This window comes from Mustela lutreola, chromosome 1, assembly GCF_030435805.1.
Source record: "Mustela lutreola isolate mMusLut2 chromosome 1, mMusLut2.pri, whole genome shotgun sequence".
Lineage (NCBI taxonomy): Eukaryota > Metazoa > Chordata > Mammalia > Carnivora > Mustelidae > Mustela > Mustela lutreola.
The window spans coordinates 167,719,930-167,734,728 of NC_081290.1; positions in this window are offsets into that span (position 1 = coordinate 167,719,930).

Genomic DNA, 14,799 nt, shown 5'->3' on the forward strand with positions numbered 1-14,799 from the left:
CTGATGAGTGAACCAGGAACTCGAACAGATCATATTTATCCTGAATGTTCCCTCCAAAATGAAAAATACATTTCTGAGGAGCCTCAAGATCTCTGAGAAGGGAAGTTTCACCAACTCTGTCATGTAGGGGCATCAATTCTGATTCTGTGTCAATTTTCCTACGTTCCCAGCTAATAATTCTCTACCTCAGAAAGCCCACTCTCAAACGTTTCCTCTCTCAAAGGCAGTTGCTCTTAGAGTCTGCACATGGCACTTGGGGCCTGCTGGTCGTTGACTACTGCCCTCTGTACCTTGGGTCTAACAGCTGCGAGGCATCAAGATGAGAATGTCTCTTGTTCTAAGACTTAATATAGTTGGGTGCTCATGGTAAGCAATAACCACTTATTTTGTTGATCCAAGTGTTCGAACTTTCTTAATTATTCTAGTACCACATTTACTTGTTCTAAGATTTGTCCTCCCCGCCCCCATTTTAATATTTCTTAAGGTGGCACTCACCTTGCTGTTGAGGACATATCCCAGTTTAACTGACAGCATTTCACTTTCTTAGTCGAACATAAACTATAGTGCACCTTACCCTTGATGAAAGCTAGGATGCAATTAAATACTCTATTATGGTTACGATTCTGATATTTGAAATCCTCCGGTAGCTCCCTGTGCCCCCACAGTGTAGTCCCTCACCTCCTTGGCATAGTATACAAACCATCTCACCCCAGTGTTAACCCTGGGGCTCAGCCTCCATCCCCAGGTGATGCTGCCAGATCAGCTGTCAGTTATCATGAACTTCCTGTAGATTCCTGAATGCACTGTGCTGCCTCCTGTCACTTTGAATCTTAACACACTCATCCTCATACTTCGCTTTGCCCTTCTCTATCACCTCCCCTGAAAATCAGTTCCTAAGTGGCTTTTCCCAGCTCCCACCGACCCTTGGCAGTCTTTTCTCTCGTGTGGTAAAGCCTGTCACACTGCACCACGGACATGCAGGTTGTCCCCCTGAGAAGAGAAAAGGGACAGTGAGGGCCCCCCAGCATTTGCAGCTCTAGTGCAGAGCCCCATGCCTGGCTTGCAGGAAATGCCAGATCATGACGACAAACGGAGATCATCCTCTGGCTAAAACCAGCTCTTCTTTGCCTACCGCAGGATCTGGATCATTCAAGAGCAGCCAGTCATTATTGCTGTTTTTCTAGGGATTTTTTCCCCCATATATTTAACAGGTCTTTACTCATTTTATAGCACTTTAATTCAGGCGTCAACCACTTCCTAGTCAGATCAGCGGAAGTCATTTTCCTTCCCATACCCTCGATGTATTTCACACCTAGGAATTCTTTTTTTAAAGATCTTATTTACCCATGTGACAGACAGATCACAAGTAGTTAGAGAGGCAGGCAGAGAGAGCGGGGGAAGCAGGCTCCCCGCTGAGCAGAGAGCCTGATTTGCGGCTCCACCCTGGACCCTGAAATCATGACCTGAGCCGAAGGCAGAGGCCTAAATCACTGAGGCACCCCGGAGCCCCAAATCTGGTAATTTTTAATCAACGTGGATTGGCTGCATGAAATAGTTCCTTCTTCAAATATAAATATATAAATATACTGATTAAGTCACACGCAAGTCTTAGGAGAATGTCATACATTTAGTAGCAAACTTGAAATCTTGGCCATTGGTTAGGATTTTTGTTTTGGTTTAATTTGGTTCGGTTTTTGTAATTTTAAAATTCCCTCCAGCCCTTGGCTCTGTCTGACCTGATTGCTTTCAGCTGTTTCTGTAAGAATGTTGTCCCAGCAGCGAAAACTCTCATTGTTTCCAGTGGCGCCCCCTTCTGAACACTTTGTTAATAAAAAGATTTTTTTTTTTTTTTTTTTTTTTTTTTTTTGGCTATGGTAAATGTGGAACAACAGTGAGGTATTTCAAAGAGGTGAACCACAGATAAATTTCTCTAAGGGTGGGGTGAGGGTTACTCAAAAAGGAACTTGACAAGGCTTTTAAAGATATCGACAGTCATTATAACATAACGTGACTGATTGTTACCGTGCTCTTAACGGGACAAACCCTTGTTGGCTTCCAAGATAGACTAACATAGTTGAGATGGTTCTAGCGGCCTGCTAGCACAGGGTCTCATGAGGCAGGGATTCTAGCCACTGGCTGGGCAAGGCATGAGGCCTGTTAGTGATTCTATTTTTTCCTCTACAGAATGGGTCTTTCTACATTCCAGGTCCTTTCTACCCCAATAAATAATGCGGCGATTCTCTAAGTGAGTTGTACTTTTGGTTTAAACAGCCAACTGTCTCTTAAAAAGGACTTTTGTTTAAAATCCTTTAAAAAAAAAAGTCCTTTCAAAAAAATCTTTTATTTATTTTTTATCCCATAGGTTTACTCTGATCCTGGAACTTTGTCATTTTGACCTTCTCTGCTGATTAAAATATTCTTCATCATCAGCACCTACTGCTCTCCTCTCCTGGTGTTCTCTCGCGAAGGGGTCTTCTCTAGCTCTTCTAGCAGGAGATGGGCACTTCCCCTCTACCCCTGTTGCCAGACAAACCTTACCTATCCCGCAGGGTCAGGTCGGCCTGGACTTTTATCTCTTGTTCTCTTCTGAGTGGTTAGTTTTTCATAGATACCGTGCTTTGCTTTTGTCAGGATTTACCCTGGACTATCAAAACCCTTTTCTTGTGCCAGTGAAGCCTAAGAAACAGTCCTGATGAGTGAACCAGGAACTCGAACAGATCATATTTATCCTGAATGTTCCCTCCAAAATGAAAAATACATTTCTGAGGAGCCTCAAGATCTCTGAGAAGGGAAGTTTCACCAACTCTGTCATGTAGGGGCATCAATTCTGATTCTGTGTCAATTTTCCTACGTTCCCAGCTAATAATTCTCTACCTCAGAAAGCCCACTCTCAAACGTTTCCTCTCTCAAAGGCAGTTGCTCTTAGAGTCTGCACATGGCACTTGGGGCCTGCTGGTCGTTGACTACTGCCCTCTGTACCTTGGGTCTAACAGCTGCGAGGCATCAAGATGAGAATGTCTCTTGTTCTAAGACTTAATATAGTTGGGTGCTCATGGTAAGCAATAACCACTTATTTTGTTGATCCAAGTGTTCGAACTTTCTTAATTATTCTAGTACCACATTTACTTGTTCTAAGATTTGTCCTCCCCGCCCCCATTTTAATATTTCTTAAGGTGGCACTCACCTTGCTGTTGAGGACATATCCCAGTTTAACTGACAGCATTTCACTTTCTTAGTCGAACATAAACTATAGTGCACCTTACCCTTGATGAAAGCTAGGATGCAATTAAATACTCTATTATGGTTACGATTCTGATATTTGAAATCCTCCGGTAGCTCCCTGTGCCCCCACAGTGTAGTCCCTCACCTCCTTGGCATAGTATACAAACCATCTCACCCCAGTGTTAACCCTGGGGCTCAGCCTCCATCCCCAGGTGATGCTGCCAGATCAGCTGTCAGTTATCATGAACTTCCTGTAGATTCCTGAATGCACTGTGCTGCCTCCTGTCACTTTGAATCTTAACACACTCATCCTCATACTTCGCTTTGCCCTTCTCTATCACCTCCCCTGAAAATCAGTTCCTAAGTGGCTTTTCCCAGCTCCCACCGACCCTTGGCAGTCTTTTCTCTCGTGTGGTAAAGCCTGTCACACTGCACCACGGACATGCAGGTTGTCCCCCTGAGAAGAGAAAAGGGACAGTGAGGGCCCCCCAGCATTTGCAGCTCTAGTGCAGAGCCCCATGCCTGGCTTGCAGGAAATGCCAGATCATGACGACAAACGGAGATCATCCTCTGGCTAAAACCAGCTCTTCTTTGCCTACCGCAGGATCTGGATCATTCAAGAGCAGCCAGTCATTATTGCTGTTTTTCTAGGGATTTTTTCCCCCATATATTTAACAGGTCTTTACTCATTTTATAGCACTTTAATTCAGGCGTCAACCACTTCCTAGTCAGATCAGCGGAAGTCATTTTCCTTCCCATACCCTCGATGTATTTCACACCTAGGAATTCTTTTTTTAAAGATCTTATTTACCCATTTGACAGACAGATCACAAGTAGTTAGAGAGGCAGGCAGAGAGAGCGGGGGAAGCAGGCTCCCCGCTGAGCAGAGAGCCTGATTTGCGGCTCCACCCTGGACCCTGAAATCATGACCTGAGCCGAAGGCAGAGGCCTAAATCACTGAGGCACCCCGGAGCCCCAAATCTGGTAATTTTTAATCAACGTGGATTTGCTGCATGAAATAGTTCCTTCTTCAAATATAAATATATAAATATACTGATTAAGTCACACGCAAGTCTTAGGAGAATGTCATACATTTAGTAGCAAACTTGAAATCTTGGCCATTGGTTAGGATTTTTGTTTTGGTTTAATTTGGTTCGGTTTTTGTAATTTTAAAATTCCCTCCAGCCCTTGGCTCTGTCTGACCTGATTGCTTTCAGCTGTTTCTGTAAGAATGTTGTCCCAGCAGCGAAAACTCTCATTGTTTCCAGTGGCGCCCCCTTCTGAACACTTTGTTAATAAAAAGATTTTTTTTTTTTTTTTTTTTTTTTTTTTTTGGCTATGGTAAATGTGGAACAACAGTGAGGTATTTCAAAGAGGTGAACCACAGATAAATTTCTCTAAGGGTGGGGTGAGGGTTACTCAAAAAGGAACTTGACAAGGCTTTTAAAGATATCGACAGTCATTATAACATAACGTGACTGATTGTTACCGTGCTCTTAACGGGGCAAACACTTGTTGGCTTCCAAGATAGACTAACATAGTTGAGATGGTTCTAGCGGCCTGCTAGCACAGGGTCTCATGAGGCAGGGATTCTAGCCACTGGCTGGGCAAGGCATGAGGCCTGTTAGTGATTCTATTTTTTCCTCTACAGAATGGGTCTTTCTACATTCCAGGTCCTTTCTACCCCAATAAATAATGCGGCGATTCTCTAAGTGAGTTGTACTTTTGGTTTAAACAGCCAACTGTCTCTTAAAAAGGACTTTTGTTTAAAATCCTTTAAAAAAAAAAGTCCTTTCAAAAAAATCTTTTATTTATTTTTTATCCCATAGGTTTACTCTGATCCTGGAACTTTGTCATTTTGACCTTCTCTGCTGATTAAAATATTCTTCATCATCAGCACCTACTGCTCTCCTCTCCTGGTGTTCTCTCGCGAAGGGGTCTTCTCTAGCTCTTCTAGCAGGAGATGGGCACTTCCCCTCTACCCCTGTTGCCAGACAAACCTTACCTATCCCGCAGGGTCAGGTCGGCCTGGACTTTTATCTCTTGTTCTCTTCTGAGTGGTTAGTTTTTCATAGATACCGTGCTTTGCTTTTGTCAGGATTTACCCTGGACTATCAAAACCCTTTTCTTGTGCCAGTGAAGCCTAAGAAACAGTCCTGATGAGTGAACCAGGAACTCGAACAGATCATATTTATCCTGAATGTTCCCTCCAAAATGAAAAATACATTTCTGAGGAGCCTCAAGATCTCTGAGAAGGGAAGTTTCACCAACTCTGTCATGTAGGGGCATCAATTCTGATTCTGTGTCAATTTTCCTACGTTCCCAGCTAATAATTCTCTACCTCAGAAAGCCCACTCTCAAACGTTTCCTCTCTCAAAGGCAGTTGCTCTTAGAGTCTGCACATGGCACTTGGGGCCTGCTGGTCGTTGACTACTGCCCTCTGTACCTTGGGTCTAACAGCTGCGAGGCATCAAGATGAGAATGTCTCTTGTTCTAAGACTTAATATAGTTGGGTGCTCATGGTAAGCAATAACCACTTATTTTGTTGATCCAAGTGTTCGAACTTTCTTAATTATTCTAGTACCACATTTACTTGTTCTAAGATTTGTCCTCCCCGCCCCCATTTTAATATTTCTTAAGGTGGCACTCACCTTGCTGTTGAGGACATATCCCAGTTTAACTGACAGCATTTCACTTTCTTAGTCGAACATAAACTATAGTGCACCTTACCCTTGATGAAAGCTAGGATGCAATTAAATACTCTATTATGGTTACGATTCTGATATTTGAAATCCTCCGGTAGCTCCCTGTGCCCCCACAGTGTAGTCCCTCACCTCCTTGGCATAGTATACAAACCATCTCACCCCAGTGTTAACCCTGGGGCTCAGCCTCCATCCCCAGGTGATGCTGCCAGATCAGCTGTCAGTTATCATGAACTTCCTGTAGATTCCTGAATGCACTGTGCTGCCTCCTGTCACTTTGAATCTTAACACACTCATCCTCATACTTCGCTTTGCCCTTCTCTATCACCTCCCCTGAAAATCAGTTCCTAAGTGGCTTTTCCCAGCTCCCACCGACCCTTGGCAGTCTTTTCTCTCGTGTGGTAAAGCCTGTCACACTGCACCACGGACATGCAGGTTGTCCCCCTGAGAAGAGAAAAGGGACAGTGAGGGCCCCCCAGCATTTGCAGCTCTAGTGCAGAGCCCCATGCCTGGCTTGCAGGAAATGCCAGATCATGACGACAAACGGAGATCATCCTCTGGCTAAAACCAGCTCTTCTTTGCCTACCGCAGGATCTGGATCATTCAAGAGCAGCCAGTCATTATTGCTGTTTTTCTAGGGATTTTTTCCCCCATATATTTAACAGGTCTTTACTCATTTTATAGCACTTTAATTCAGGCGTCAACCACTTCCTAGTCAGATCAGCGGAAGTCATTTTCCTTCCCATACCCTCGATGTATTTCACACCTAGGAATTCTTTTTTTAAAGATCTTATTTACCCATTTGACAGACAGATCACAAGTAGTTAGAGAGGCAGGCAGAGAGAGCGGGGGAAGCAGGCTCCCCGCTGAGCAGAGAGCCTGATTTGCGGCTCCACCCTGGACCCTGAAATCATGACCTGAGCCGAAGGCAGAGGCCTAAATCACTGAGGCACCCCGGAGCCCCAAATCTGGTAATTTTTAATCAACGTGGATTTGCTGCATGAAATAGTTCCTTCTTCAAATATAAATATATAAATATACTGATTAAGTCACACGCAAGTCTTAGGAGAATGTCATACATTTAGTAGCAAACTTGAAATCTTGGCCATTGGTTAGGATTTTTGTTTTGGTTTAATTTGGTTCGGTTTTTGTAATTTTAAAATTCCCTCCAGCCCTTGGCTCTGTCTGACCTGATTGCTTTCAGCTGTTTCTGTAAGAATGTTGTCCCAGCAGCGAAAACTCTCATTGTTTCCAGTGGCGCCCCCTTCTGAACACTTTGTTAATAAAAAGATTTTTTTTTTTTTTTTTTTTTTTTTTTTTGGCTATGGTAAATGTGGAACAACAGTGAGGTATTTCAAAGAGGTGAACCACAGATAAATTTCTCTAAGGGTGGGGTGAGGGTTACTCAAAAAGGAACTTGACAAGGCTTTTAAAGATATCGACAGTCATTATAACATAACGTGACTGATTGTTACCGTGCTCTTAACGGGACAAACACTTGTTGGCTTCCAAGATAGACTAACATAGTTGAGATGGTTCTAGCGGCCTGCTAGCACAGGGTCTCATGAGGCAGGGATTCTAGCCACTGGCTGGGCAAGGCATGAGGCCTGTTAGTGATTCTATTTTTTCCTCTAAAGAATGGGTCTTTCTACATTCCAGGTCCTTTCTACCCCAATAAATAATGCGGCGATTCTCTAAGTGAGTTGTACTTTTGGTTTAAACAGCCAACTGTCTCTTAAAAAGGACTTTTGTTTAAAATCCTTTAAAAAAAAAAGTCCTTTCAAAAAAATCTTTTATTTATTTTTTATCCCATAGGTTTACTCTGATCCTGGAACTTTGTCATTTTGACCTTCTCTGCTGATTAAAATATTCTTCATCATCAGCACCTACTGCTCTCCTCTCCTGGTGTTCTCTCGCGAAGGGGTCTTCTCTAGCTCTTCTAGCAGGAGATGGGCACTTCCCCTCTACCCCTGTTGCCAGACAAACCTTACCTATCCCGCAGGGTCAGGTCGGCCTGGACTTTTATCTCTTGTTCTCTTCTGAGTGGTTAGTTTTTCATAGATACCGTGCTTTGCTTTTGTCAGGATTTACCCTGGACTATCAAAACCCTTTTCTTGTGCCAGTGAAGCCTAAGAAACAGTCCTGATGAGTGAACCAGGAACTCGAACAGATCATATTTATCCTGAATGTTCCCTCCAAAATGAAAAATACATTTCTGAGGAGCCTCAAGATCTCTGAGAAGGGAAGTTTCACCAACTCTGTCATGTAGGGGCATCAATTCTGATTCTGTGTCAATTTTCCTACGTTCCCAGCTAATAATTCTCTACCTCAGAAAGCCCACTCTCAAACGTTTCCTCTCTCAAAGGCAGTTGCTCTTAGAGTCTGCACATGGCACTTGGGGCCTGCTGGTCGTTGACTACTGCCCTCTGTACCTTGGGTCTAACAGCTGCGAGGCATCAAGATGAGAATGTCTCTTGTTCTAAGACTTAATATAGTTGGGTGCTCATGGTAAGCAATAACCACTTATTTTGTTGATCCAAGTGTTCGAACTTTCTTAATTATTCTAGTACCACATTTACTTGTTCTAAGATTTGTCCTCCCCGCCCCCATTTTAATATTTCTTAAGGTGGCACTCACCTTGCTGTTGAGGACATATCCCAGTTTAACTGACAGCATTTCACTTTCTTAGTCGAACATAAACTATAGTGCACCTTACCCTTGATGAAAGCTAGGATGCAATTAAATACTCTATTATGGTTACGATTCTGATATTTGAAATCCTCCGGTAGCTCCCTGTGCCCCCACAGTGTAGTCCCTCACCTCCTTGGCATAGTATACAAACCATCTCACCCCAGTGTTAACCCTGGGGCTCAGCCTCCATCCCCAGGTGATGCTGCCAGATCAGCTGTCAGTTATCATGAACTTCCTGTAGATTCCTGAATGCACTGTGCTGCCTCCTGTCACTTTGAATCTTAACACACTCATCCTCATACTTCGCTTTGCCCTTCTCTATCACCTCCCCTGAAAATCAGTTCTAAGTGGCTTTTCCCAGCTCCCACCGACCCTTGGCAGTCTTTTCTCTCGTGTGGTAAAGCCTGTCACACTGCACCACGGACATGCAGGTTGTCCCCCTGAGAAGAGAAAAGGGACAGTGCGGGCCCCCCAGCATTTGCAGCTCTAGTGCAGAGCCCCATGCCTGGCTTGCAGGAAATGCCAGATCATGACGACAAACGGAGATCATCCTCTGGCTAAAACCAGCTCTTCTTTGCCTACCGCAGGATCTGGATCATTCAAGAGCAGCCAGTCATTATTGCTGTTTTTCTAGGGATTTTTTCCCCCATATATTTAACAGGTCTTTACTCATTTTATAGCACTTTAATTCAGGCGTCAACCACTTCCTAGTCAGATCAGCGGAAGTCATTTTCCTTCCCATACCCTCGATGTATTTCACACCTAGGAATTCTTTTTTTAAAGATCTTATTTACCCATTTGACAGACAGATCACAAGTAGTTAGAGAGGCAGGCAGAGAGAGCGGGGGAAGCAGGCTCCCCGCTGAGCAGAGAGCCTGATTTGCGGCTCCACCCTGGACCCTGAAATCATGACCTGAGCCGAAGGCAGAGGCCTAAATCACTGAGGCACCCCGGAGCCCCAAATCTGGTAATTTTTAATCAACGTGGATTGGCTGCATGAAATAGTTCCTTCTTCAAATATAAATATATAAATATACTGATTAAGTCACACGCAAGTCTTAGGAGAATGTCATACATTTAGTAGCAAACTTGAAATCTTGGCCATTGGTTAGGATTTTTGTTTTGGTTTAATTTGGTTCGGTTTTTGTAATTTTAAAATTCCCTCCAGCCCTTGGCTCTGTCTGACCTGATTGCTTTCAGCTGTTTCTGTAAGAATGTTGTCCCAGCAGCGAAAACTCTCATTGTTTCCAGTGGCGCCCCCTAATGAACACTTTGTTAATAAAAAGATTTTTTTTTTTTTTTTTTTTTTTTTTGGCTATGGTAAATGTGGAACAACAGTGAGGTATTTCAAAGAGGTGAACCACAGATAAATTTCTCTAAGGGTGGGGTGAGGGTTACTCAAAAAGGAACTTGACAAGGCTTTTAAAGATATCGACAGTCATTATAACATAACGTGACTGATTGTTACCGTGCTCTTAACGGGACAAACCCTTGTTGGCTTCCAAGATAGACTAACATAGTTGAGATGGTTCTAGCGGCCTGCTAGCACAGGGTCTCATGAGGCAGGGATTCTAGCCACTGGCTGGGCAAGGCATGAGGCCTGTTAGTGATTCTATTTTTTCCTCTACAGAATGGGTCTTTCTACATTCCAGGTCCTTTCTACCCCAATAAATAATGCGGCGATTCTCTAAGTGAGTTGTACTTTTGGTTTAAACAGCCAACTGTCTCTTAAAAAGGACTTTTGTTTAAAATCCTTTAAAAAAAAAAGTCCTTTCAAAAAAATCTTTTATTTATTTTTTATCCCATAGGTTTACTCTGATCCTGGAACTTTGTCATTTTGACCTTCTCTGCTGATTAAAATATTCTTCATCATCAGCACCTACTGCTCTCCTCTCCTGGTGTTCTCTCGCGAAGGGGTCTTCTCTAGCTCTTCTAGCAGGAGATGGGCACTTCCCCTCTACCCCTGTTGCCAGACAAACCTTACCTATCCCGCAGGGTCAGGTCGGCCTGGACTTTTATCTCTTGTTCTCTTCTGAGTGGTTAGTTTTTCATAGATACCGTGCTTTGCTTTTGTCAGGATTTACCCTGGACTATCAAAACCCTTTTCTTGTGCCAGTGAAGCCTAAGAAACAGTCCTGATGAGTGAACCAGGAACTCGAACAGATCATATTTATCCTGAATGTTCCCTCCAAAATGAAAAATACATTTCTGAGGAGCCTCAAGATCTCTGAGAAGGGAAGTTTCACCAACTCTGTCATGTAGGGGCATCAATTCTGATTCTGTGTCAATTTTCCTACGTTCCCAGCTAATAATTCTCTACCTCAGAAAGCCCACTCTCAAACGTTTCCTCTCTCAAAGGCAGTTGCTCTTAGAGTCTGCACATGGCACTTGGGGCCTGCTGGTCGTTGACTACTGCCCTCTGTACCTTGGGTCTAACAGCTGCGAGGCATCAAGATGAGAATGTCTCTTGTTCTAAGACTTAATATAGTTGGGTGCTCATGGTAAGCAATAACCACTTATTTTGTTGATCCAAGTGTTCGAACTTTCTTAATTATTCTAGTACCACATTTACTTGTTCTAAGATTTGTCCTCCCCGCCCCCATTTTAATATTTCTTAAGGTGGCACTCACCTTGCTGTTGAGGACATATCCCAGTTTAACTGACAGCATTTCACTTTCTTAGTCGAACATAAACTATAGTGCACCTTACCCTTGATGAAAGCTAGGATGCAATTAAATACTCTATTATGGTTACGATTCTGATATTTGAAATCCTCCGGTAGCTCCCTGTGCCCCCACAGTGTAGTCCCTCACCTCCTTGGCATAGTATACAAACCATCTCACCCCAGTGTTAACCCTGGGGCTCAGCCTCCATCCCCAGGTGATGCTGCCAGATCAGCTGTCAGTTATCATGAACTTCCTGTAGATTCCTGAATGCACTGTGCTGCCTCCTGTCACTTTGAATCTTAACACACTCATCCTCATACTTCGCTTTGCCCTTCTCTATCACCTCCCCTGAAAATCAGTTCCTAAGTGGCTTTTCCCAGCTCCCACCGACCCTTGGCAGTCTTTTCTCTCGTGTGGTAAAGCCTGTCACACTGCACCACGGACATGCAGGTTGTCCCCCTGAGAAGAGAAAAGGGACAGTGAGGGCCCCCCAGCATTTGCAGCTCTAGTGCAGAGCCCCATGCCTGGCTTGCAGGAAATGCCAGATCATGACGACAAACGGAGATCATCCTCTGGCTAAAACCAGCTCTTCTTTGCCTACCGCAGGATCTGGATCATTCAAGAGCAGCCAGTCATTATTGCTGTTTTTCTAGGGATTTTTTCCCCCATATATTTAACAGGTCTTTACTCATTTTATAGCACTTTAATTCAGGCGTCAACCACTTCCTAGTCAGATCAGCGGAAGTCATTTTCCTTCCCATACCCTCGATGTATTTCACACCTAGGAATTCTTTTTTTAAAGATCTTATTTACCCATTTGACAGACAGATCACAAGTAGTTAGAGAGGCAGGCAGAGAGAGCGGGGGAAGCAGGCTCCCCGCTGAGCAGAGAGCCTGATTTGCGGCTCCACCCTGGACCCTGAAATCATGACCTGAGCCGAAGGCAGAGGCCTAAATCACTGAGGCACCCCGGAGCCCCAAATCTGGTAATTTTTAATCAACGTGGATTTGCTGCATGAAATAGTTCCTTCTTCAAATATAAATATATAAATATACTGATTAAGTCACACGCAAGTCTTAGGAGAATGTCATACATTTAGTAGCAAACTTGAAATCTTGGCCATTGGTTAGGATTTTTGTTTTGGTTTAATTTGGTTCGGTTTTTGTAATTTTAAAATTCCCTCCAGCCCTTGGCTCTGTCTGACCTGATTGCTTTCAGCTGTTTCTGTAAGAATGTTGTCCCAGCAGCGAAAACTCTCATTGTTTCCAGTGGCGCCCCCTTCTGAACACTTTGTTAATAAAAAGATTTTTTTTTTTTTTTTTTTTTTTTTTTTTTGGCTATGGTAAATGTGGAACAACAGTGAGGTATTTCAAAGAGGTGAACCACAGATAAATTTCTCTAAGGGTGGGGTGAGGGTTACTCAAAAAGGAACTTGACAAGGCTTTTAAAGATATCGACAGTCATTATAACATAACGTGACTGATTGTTACCGTGCTCTTAACGGGACAAACACTTGTTGGCTTCCAAGATAGACTAACATAGTTGAGATGGTTCTAGCGGCCTGCTAGCACAGGGTCTCATGAGGCAGGGATTCTAGCCACTGGCTGGGCAAGGCATGAGGCCTGTTAGTGATTCTATTTTTTCCTCTAAAGAATGGGTCTTTCTACATTCCAGGTCCTTTCTACCCCAATAAATAATGCGGCGATTCTCTAAGTGAGTTGTACTTTTGGTTTAAACAGCCAACTGTCTCTTAAAAAGGACTTTTGTTTAAAATCCTTTAAAAAAAAAAGTCCTTTCAAAAAAATCTTTTATTTATTTTTTATCCCATAGGTTTACTCTGATCCTGGAACTTTGTCATTTTGACCTTCTCTGCTGATTAAAATATTCTTCATCATCAGCACCTACTGCTCTCCTCTCCTGGTGTTCTCTCGCGAAGGGGTCTTCTCTAGCTCTTCTAGCAGGAGATGGGCACTTCCCCTCTACCCCTGTTGCCAGACAAACCTTACCTATCCCGCAGGGTCAGGTCGGCCTGGACTTTTATCTCTTGTTCTCTTCTGAGTGGTTAGTTTTTCATAGATACCGTGCTTTGCTTTTGTCAGGATTTACCCTGGACTATCAAAACCCTTTTCTTGTGCCAGTGAAGCCTAAGAAACAGTCCTGATGAGTGAACCAGGAACTCGAACAGATCATATTTATCCTGAATGTTCCCTCCAAAATGAAAAATACATTTCTGAGGAGCCTCAAGATCTCTGAGAAGGGAAGTTTCACCAACTCTGTCATGTAGGGGCATCAATTCTGATTCTGTGTCAATTTTCCTACGTTCCCAGCTAATAATTCTCTACCTCAGAAAGCCCACTCTCAAACGTTTCCTCTCTCAAAGGCAGTTGCTCTTAGAGTCTGCACATGGCACTTGGGGCCTGCTGGTCGTTGACTACTGCCCTCTGTACCTTGGGTCTAACAGCTGCGAGGCATCAAGATGAGAATGTCTCTTGTTCTAAGACTTAATATAGTTGGGTGCTCATGGTAAGCAATAACCACTTATTTTGTTGATCCAAGTGTTCGAACTTTCTTAATTATTCTAGTACCACATTTACTTGTTCTAAGATTTGTCCTCCCCGCCCCCATTTTAATATTTCTTAAGGTGGCACTCACCTTGCTGTTGAGGACATATCCCAGTTTAACTGACAGCATTTCACTTTCTTAGTCGAACATAAACTATAGTGCACCTTACCCTTGATGAAAGCTAGGATGCAATTAAATACTCTATTATGGTTACGATTCTGATATTTGAAATCCTCCGGTAGCTCCCTGTGCCCCCACAGTGTAGTCCCTCACCTCCTTGGCATAGTATACAAACCATCTCACCCCAGTGTTAACCCTGGGGCTCAGCCTCCATCCCCAGGTGATGCTGCCAGATCAGCTGTCAGTTATCATGAACTTCCTGTAGATTCCTGAATGCACTGTGCTGCCTCCTGTCACTTTGAATCTTAACACACTCATCCTCATACTTCGCTTTGCCCTTCTCTATCACCTCCCCTGAAAATCAGTTCCTAAGTGGCTTTTCCCAGCTCCCACCGACCCTTGGCAGTCTTTTCTCTCGTGTGGTAAAGCCTGTCACACTGCACCACGGACATGCAGGTTGTCCCCCTGAGAAGAGAAAAGGGACAGTGAGGGCCCCCCAGCATTTGCAGCTCTAGTGCAGAGCCCCATGCCTGGCTTGCAGGAAATGCCAGATCATGACGACAAACGGAGATCATCCTCTGGCTAAAACCAGCTCTTCTTTGCCTACCGCAGGATCTGGATCATTCAAGAGCAGCCAGTCATTATTGCTGTTTTTCTAGGGATTTTTTCCCCCATATATTTAACAGGTCTTTACTCATTTTATAGCACTTTAATTCAGGCGTCAACCACTTCCTAGTCAGATCAGCGGAAGTCATTTTCCTTCCCATACCCTCGATGTATTTCACACCTAGGAATTCTTTTTTTAAAGATCTTATTTACCCATTTGACAGACAGA